The sequence below is a fragment of the Panthera tigris genome, chromosome B1 (assembly GCF_018350195.1).
Source record: "Panthera tigris isolate Pti1 chromosome B1, P.tigris_Pti1_mat1.1, whole genome shotgun sequence".
NCBI classification, from domain to species: Eukaryota; Metazoa; Chordata; class Mammalia; order Carnivora; family Felidae; genus Panthera; species Panthera tigris.
The window spans coordinates 196,220,807-196,228,745 of record NC_056663.1 but is presented as its reverse complement, the minus strand read 5'-3'; the positions used below and the strand labels follow the sequence as shown (position 1 = coordinate 196,228,745).

Sequence of the window (7,939 nt, the reverse complement as noted above, 5' to 3'; positions counted from 1 at the left end):
CATCGAACCGCCCCCCTCCCCTTGGCTGGCTTTCAGGTGCCTAGAGGTGCCTTTCAGTCTTTGCTTCTCCAAATCACCAAGGACTTAAATAAGAATCATTGTACTGGTCCGGCACTTGGATTACCAGAAGCTAGCCGTGATGAGTTGTCATTGACCCTTCTTCATCTGTGATCTGAAAAAGAGCAGGAGAAAAGAAAACACAAAGTCTTGTTACCTTAACAAGAAGCCATGTGTATCTCTTCCCCAAGCGAGAAAAATAACGCTACCGATAATGAAGTGCTATTTATTGAGCTCTTACCATATTCTGGAGCGTTCACAGTCATGTTACATGTATCATTTCATTGTATCTTTTCAAAAACACTATCAGGAGTTATTATTGTTATTATTCCTGGTTTATAGATGAGGAGACAGAAGTACGGAGAGATTATGCTCCTTGCACTGTATTCAGTAGGAAGTCATGGAGCTGGGATTGGGGTCCAGGGAGTCTGACACCAGGGCCCATACTCTGAACCCTCACAAGTCACTACAAATATTCTGAGGAACGCAGGAAAGAGGAACTCATAAATACACACTGTTGTAATGCATTGAATTATCACAGATATGTGTTAAAGAGAATTTGAGGGCAGGCACTGGACACGCAATGCAAATTTCATGCAAGAGCTTTGTTTTGAGCTGCCAAAATGGCCACATTTTTAGCTCTTACCCTAGAGAGACACAGCACTTTGGCCAATGAGACATTAACAAACAGACCAGGCGGAAGCTGAAAAGTGCTCGCGTATCGGAACTTGCTTTCTTCTGCTGTGTAGAATCCTGACACTGCCGTGTTTTGCCACCTTACTGGGAGCTGGAAGGTCACGTGGAGGAGAGTTAAGCCATCCCAGCTGAGTACTTGCTTTGAACAGCCCATGACCCCTGAGTTAGTTTACCCTAGATGAAGGTTTCTCAACCTCCCCGCTATGCACATTTTGGGCCAGACGATTCTTTATGGCAGAATGTCTTATATATTAAAGGATATTTAGCAGCATCTCTGGCCTTTACCCACTAAATGCCAACAAAAGCCCTCAGTTATGACAACTAAAAATGTATCCGGACATTTCCAAGTATTCTCTGGTGGTGGTGGCGGTGATGGGTGTAAGTCATCCCCGGGTAAGAACTACTATTCTAGACCCTCAAGTCCCAGCTGATATATCCGAGACCTGAAGGAGCACTCAGCTGACTCACACAAAATAAATGATTGTTTCTGATTGCTTTGAGTTGTTAGGTTTTGTGCTTGTTTGTTGACTGCCAAAAGCCAACTAATATGGTCTCTGTAAAAGAGACAATATTTCCTCTTCCTGGATTGCAAAGAAAGACTACAGTTTCCACTCCTCTTTGGGTTAGGGTGAGGTCCATTTAGCCAAGTTCCTGCCAACTGGCATGTGAGCAAAAGTTTTGTGTCAATCTGTCTCAAGCAATTAAAATTGGAACATGCTCTCAAGAGTCTGTTTCTCCTACCTGCTTGCCTAGAAGGAAAGAACTCCAATGTTGGCAGAATATAAAATAGGAGCCTAAATATCTAAGTCAGGAAGGCTGCCTAATCTACACTGGACAGTGATGTGAGCGATGAATGAACCTTTGCCATCTTAAACCATTGAGATTTAGGGTTTACTTGTTATCACAGCAAACCCTAGGCTCAATCTTCATTCCTGACATACGTCCTATGTTAAAAATAAGCTAAACTTATTTATCTTTTCCTCTGGGATGAGGAATGGAAGAGTTCCAATTGGATTTTTCAGTAAATGAGAAGATTTCTTTAATCTTTTCATCCCACATGTCAACTACCGGCATGCATGCAAATCCCAGCTCTTACAGTCATTCATTCATTCACTAAATGTTTATTAAACGGCTACTAATTATCACCAACCACACCAAAAACCACACCACATACACGAATAAGGCATGGTTTCTACCTCTGAGGAGATCACAGCCCACTGGCAAAGGCAACCACGTTGAAAGAAAATTCAGACAACATGGTGATCACCACCGTGATGAATTTAAAACCATTTATTGGAAGAGTGTCAAAGAATTGGTGAATAACTGCTAGAAGAATCATAAAACAATCACAGGGAAAGTAATGTTCTACATGGATGCACAAAAAAATAAAATAAAAATTCTAGTAGGAAAAAAAGGAAAGAATATAAGGAAATTATAACAATAGAAGGGAATTCCAGACAGGTGGAAGAACCACTTCAAAACAAATGGGAATGTGAAAAGTCCCCTGGCTTGGAAAAGAGTTGAGTAGTGTGGCTAATCTAGAAGCTTATGTTCTGCTTATTGATTGCTATGTTACCAACGAACCCAAAACCTAATGGCTTAAAACAAAGAGCCATTTTCTTTCATCTCATGGTTTTGTGGGTAAGGAATTTGGGCAGGGTTTGGTTAGATAATTCATGCGATATTGATGAAGGTCCTATTTGGCTGGTGGATGGGCTAGTGGAGGGGGTCCAAGATGACTTTACTCACATATCTGGTGCCGTGGTAGATATGACTGAGTTCAGCTAATACTGTTGACCCTGAGTGCCAATATCTGGCATCTCCAGTAGAGGCAGGGGCAAGGACCCCAATTCTCAATGGGAGGAGTGTCAAAGAATTTTCAGGCAAGAGTAGGGGGTCTTAGCATCTCGTGTAAGGTGACACATCTTCCTTCCCCACAGAGGCTGACCAGGAGGAACATCAACACCCAACAGTTTATTCCTGACCCTCTGGGATAAACTCTCACTGTGATCCAGACCCCTGGGAAATGGAACCAAGGTTAGAGATGGCCCTGAAAGATCAGCAAGATTTTAACAAGCCAATTAGACAGGACAGTGAGTATGTTCAGTAGATAGAGCATATTTGCTGGTGAGGAAGGTAGAGGCCTATGGGGAGAGGAGATGGCAGGTGGGGAATAGTGGTGGCGGAGGCAGGGCCTTTCCAGAGAAAAAAGAGATTGAAGCAGATGAGAAGAGGTAGTAAGTGTGTTTAACTTCAGGCTGACGCCACGACTCTGGAAGGCACGGGAAGCGGTTGCTGGGTGATGCCAAATTTCGCTTTCGAACAGGGTCAATTCTGGCCTCTGCCTGACTCGGTGAATAAAGTGCAACTGACACAGCCATGCCCATTCCTTTCTCTGGCTGCTTTGCACTGGGATGGCAGAGGGGACTTGTGGAGACACAGATCCTGTAGCCCATACAATGTAAGATATTTACCATCTGACCCTCTACAGAGAAAGTTTGCTGACCCCTGCTTTGAAGATGAATCTGACAGCAAAGGTGTGGTAGCCATTGGCCTGTCCGAGGCACAGACGGGGCCAAAGGAGGAGTTGGGCATTTGTAAGCCTCTGGATGAGTGACGTCACAGTCATGGGTCATGGTAGTGGGATTAGAAAGACAGGGAGAAGGTAGGAGGCTTTTTGGAGGTGGAGGGACACAGTTCTGTGTCTAGTTGAATGAGGGCCTCTCTGTGTGTGTGTGTGTGTGTGTGTGTGTGTGTGTGTGTGTGATGGGCAGAGGGCTACAGGAGAAAAAGCTGGCAAATAGACCTGCTGGCCTTGCAGGGCGCTACCGAAGCCATTAGCAAAATGGCAGTTAGGGGGTGGTCGTGGGACACGGGAGGAGAAGCCATCTTGGGAGGAGGGTGGTGAACCTTCTTTCTTTCCCCCCAGTTGACATCACTATTTGGACATTAGCTAAGACAGGTGCTACAGTCAGGAAGTCCTTCTGAAACCCCGTTCTACTAAACAGAGGAATTGCGAAAGAGGGGCCACAGCGTCACAGCTTACGCACATCTCATTCATTGCGCGGCTCTGATAAACACCTGATTGACGGGGATTCTCTGCCAGTCCCCCAGACAGCTTTCCGTGTCTGACTGGATCATGCCGTCTGCCTCCTCAGGGTCTGTGCTCATGTTGTTTCCTTGGCCCAAACGTTGTTGGGAAACCTCACCCAACTCCCAGCTTTCCTGACTGCCTTCGACGGATGCCTCAGGGTTGCGTTTAAACATCACTTCCTCCAGGAAGCCTTCCTTGAACTCATAGGCTGGATTTTGTACCACAGGGCAACACCCTGGCCACACACCATATTTTCTTCCGTTATGCTGTTCTGTATGACTTCTCTGTGCGTACTCTGGGCTTCTTCTGTGGGCTGCTTCCCCTGGATATGAGCTGTCAGAGGACTAGGGGTATCGCATCTTCTTAAAGGACATTCTTTAAGTTTTCATTTATTTATTTTGAAGGGGGAGGGACAGAGAGTGGGAAGGAGAGAGAGAGAATTCCCAAGCAAGCCCCACACTCAGCGTAGAGCCCGACGCGGGGCTCAATCCCACGACCTGCGCCGATATCAAGAGTCCAACCGACTTAGCCGCCCAGGCGCCCCGACGTTGTTGCATCTTCTAGATACAGCACGACCCTTACGAACTGCTAACACAAATTCAGTAATACAACACATAATAATAACCGGCTCTTACTGAGGATTCCAACTTTAGGCACTAGACTAAGGGTGTCACACAAATCAGTTCAGTCTTCAAATCGATCCCCCGCAGTAGGTACCATTGCTCTGCCCACTTTAGGGAGAAAGGGACTGAGGCTCAGAGGACTTGAGACTCTTGGTCGTACTCAAGGTGACACAGCTGTCAGATGGCATAACCAGGCCTGAAATGCAACTCCACGTAGTTAACCATTATACATATCGGGCCTTGAAGGGACACGTGAATGAATACATGAGGAAGAGGAGGAGGAGAGGGACGGAAGAAGCACAGACTTTATAATACGACAATTTCCTAGGTGTCTCCAGGTGGTTCTACCAACAAGGGGAGAAACACAATTAACACTTACTTAGGACGTTACTGGAAACGCTTTGTCTATGTCAACTCAATTACTCTTGGCAACCACAGTCCTGGGAGGTGCGTTCGATTAATATCGTACCATATCCAGAATTTGACCACCACACACCCCTCCCAAGCCATCACCCCATCTGCATGCGAGCTACCATCCCCTCTGGCCCGGCTCGTGGCTGCAGCCTCCCGTCCCTGAACTTGTTACCCCATAGTCCTTTCTCCACCTAGGAGCCAGAACGACACTTTGAAAATACAGGTCACATCCCATCAGGTACCTTTTCAAAGCCTCCGGTGGTTCCTCAACGTAGAGTGAAATCCAGCCGCAGCAACTCAGCCCTGTGGGGGCCCTGGCCACCTCACTCCCCTCTGGATTCAGTCCAGCCTCTCTCTGCGGCCACGCCGGCCTCCCCCGGCTCTCCTCAACTCTGCCAGGTACGCTCCTGGGCGTTTCCTCTGCATGGAATGCTGTTCCCACATGGATCTGGGCTTTTACTTCCATACCTCCTCGGTCCTTGCTCGGATGCCCCCCTCTCAGGGAGGACTTCCCTGGACACCTGCTACGGGACTGCCCCACCGCCTTCTTCCCGCCCTGCACCTCTGATCCCCCTTCCCTGCCTTCCTTTCCCCACTAACAGCCAAGTACTGTGCGGCAGGGTTCACTTAAGGGTTTGTTCATTTCCCCCTTCCTCCAGCTAGCTCCCAGAAGGCAGGATTCAGGAGCTGGAGTCTCTCCAGCTTTTTCCTAGATCTCCAGCACCTGGCAGAGAATAGGCACTCACCAAATGTGTGTAAGAGGGAGGGACAAATGGACTCCCATTTCATAGCCGAGGACACTGAGAAACGTGATTGATGGCTGGCGAGCGTCACAGGCAAGTGACCGGAGGGGTGGGCATCCAAAGGCCGCCACCACCGGGCCCCGATGAAAGCATAACCACGCTCCCCCACTGCCTTCTGATGCGGCAGGAGCTGGCGGATCATAGGTTTACAAATCAGAGGGGCCCGGGACGGGCTCCTGGTCAACACAGCTGTGTGACCTCGGAAAGGTTCAGTCCCCTATCTCCAAACCAGCCTGCAGAACGCATATGCAGGATGGTTTGCACGGTCTCCGACCTGCCGTAGGTCTTCGATAAGCAGACGCGCAAAGTTTAGCATTGTTGTCACGATTATTATGACTATCACGGACAAGTTACCGACCCCCGTCGCCCTAGATTGAAACCGGTGGGTCTCAGGTGCATCCAGCACCTGGGCTTTATTGTTCTGCTGGAAAGGCAGAGACTCACTTCTGCCTAAGCTGCCAACCTGGAATGCTAATTCTTTTCATTTTCTGTCAGTGCCCCTGGTTTAGAATGGCAGGCCTACAGGCACACAGCGCATCGGGGTGAAGCCGTTTTGACTCTGACTTCAGGGCCCTTGAGAGAGCCGCTTGACTTCCCTGGGAGGAGTGTCTCGTTCGGAATCATTTTTTCCAGGAGCGAGTGAGTAGCCTCATGACACCTCTTGCCATCTCGCCTCGAAGAGCTTGTCCGTGGTGGCGGCCAAGGCTGTTGGGCGTGGGAGGAATTTAAAGTTGTTTGTCACGCACTGGGTGGGGGAATTCGTGGTTAGCTGAATTTCTCCCATGGTAAAATTTGGTGCCAACCTTCTTACCTTCTCCACTAATTTCCTATATTTCCTGAAGTCTTAGTGGGGTGGGAGGGCAGTAGTGTTCCAGAAAATTTCAGGGAAATGAGAAGCCAAAAAGGGCAGGCGGTAAGGCGTAATGAAGTAAAATAGAGGCATTAGCACCTTTCCTATTAAAAGAAACTTCCTAGGAAATCAGAGGACTATCCCAGGGCTCAGGAGAGATGATGAAATCAGACCCCATCCCGCCCAAGACAGAGTGCTCTCTGACAAAGGGCCTCAACCCCTGGCCAGTCATTGCTATGGAGGCTGCGTCTGTCTGTTAAACAATGTGCATGGAAACAGTGTCCCGGGAGTTTAGAATGCAGACAAACAAAGAGAATAGGGACTATTAACTTGGCAAAAGGATCGTTTTAGGTTTTGCGAGGGTTAGGATTGTTTACCCTTTTGTTGGTTGGTCGAGGGTGGAGCGCTCAGGAGGGAGAACATTGGCACCTCTCCTGCCCTCCCCAGAAGCAGAAAATATGGCAGCCTCCTGAAGATTTGGCCCACACCCAGACACCCCACACAGCTAGAAGAGCCTAATGCCCTTGTTGGTATAAAGAGCTCCTTCCCCACCCTACTGGGACCTGGAGGGAGCCCAGGGTCCTTCTGCCTGTGGTGCAGGAGTGACCCAGCCTAGTAGGCCCATGTGGGCATCACTCTGCAAGCCCTACATAAACAACTCCACCATGGCCAGTCTACCTTAGGAAGCTTCCTATTTCCATGTCTCTCCCAGTTAGTTTGATCACGTGCTTGCTAAGCACTTTTAACACATTATCTCTGATTCCTCACTTTGGTCGTAGGAGGCAGAGGCTGTTATCCTCACCTGACATGGAATCAAACTCCCTGAATGCTTCAATCATTTTCTCAGGTTCACCCGCTTTGTAATAGAGTTGGGATATGAACCCAGAACTCTAATGGCCAAAGCCACACGGTTAACCATTAGTCACTCTGTTCTCCTCTTGGGTCTGATACTCAATCTGTGAACCCTGACTGTGGAATCTGGTTCCCATGTCCCCTTTCTCTAGGACTAGATCTTGCTCCCTGGACCTCTGACAAAAACTGTGTTGGACTTCTCTCATCTCAAATGCAGGCCCTTGTTAGCTGCTGGAACAAAGCATCGCACAATGAGGACCTAAAGAACAGAAAGTTACTGTCATCAATTAAGCACTTAATGAATGATATCTGTAAAAACACCATTTCCACCAAAGTCCAGATTCTGAGATTTGGGGTAGACGTGAACTTTGGAGGAACATTATTTAGCCCCCTATAGACCCTGTTATATAGTTTATCCCCTCCAGAATTCAGATGTTCGGATCCTAACCCCCACAACCACAGATTGTGATGTGTTTTGGATATGGAATCATTGCAGGTGTGATATTGGGATAGAGTGGGCCCTTAATCCAATATGGTGTCTTTTTACAAA

At 48.0% G+C, this 7,939-nt stretch overlaps 1 long non-coding RNA gene across 1 annotated transcript; it reads right to left on the bottom strand.

The window, feature by feature from the left end:
- Window positions 1-6,060: 6,060 nt before the first annotated feature.
- LOC122238121 lies at window positions 6,061-6,750 on the bottom strand. The gene is made up of 2 exons (XR_006217084.1): window positions 6,499-6,750; window positions 6,061-6,392 (listed from the first exon to the last, which is right to left on the bottom strand). It is a non-coding gene; the product is annotated as an uncharacterized LOC122238121 (long non-coding RNA).
- Between the last annotated feature and the right edge of the window lie 1,189 nt (window positions 6,751-7,939).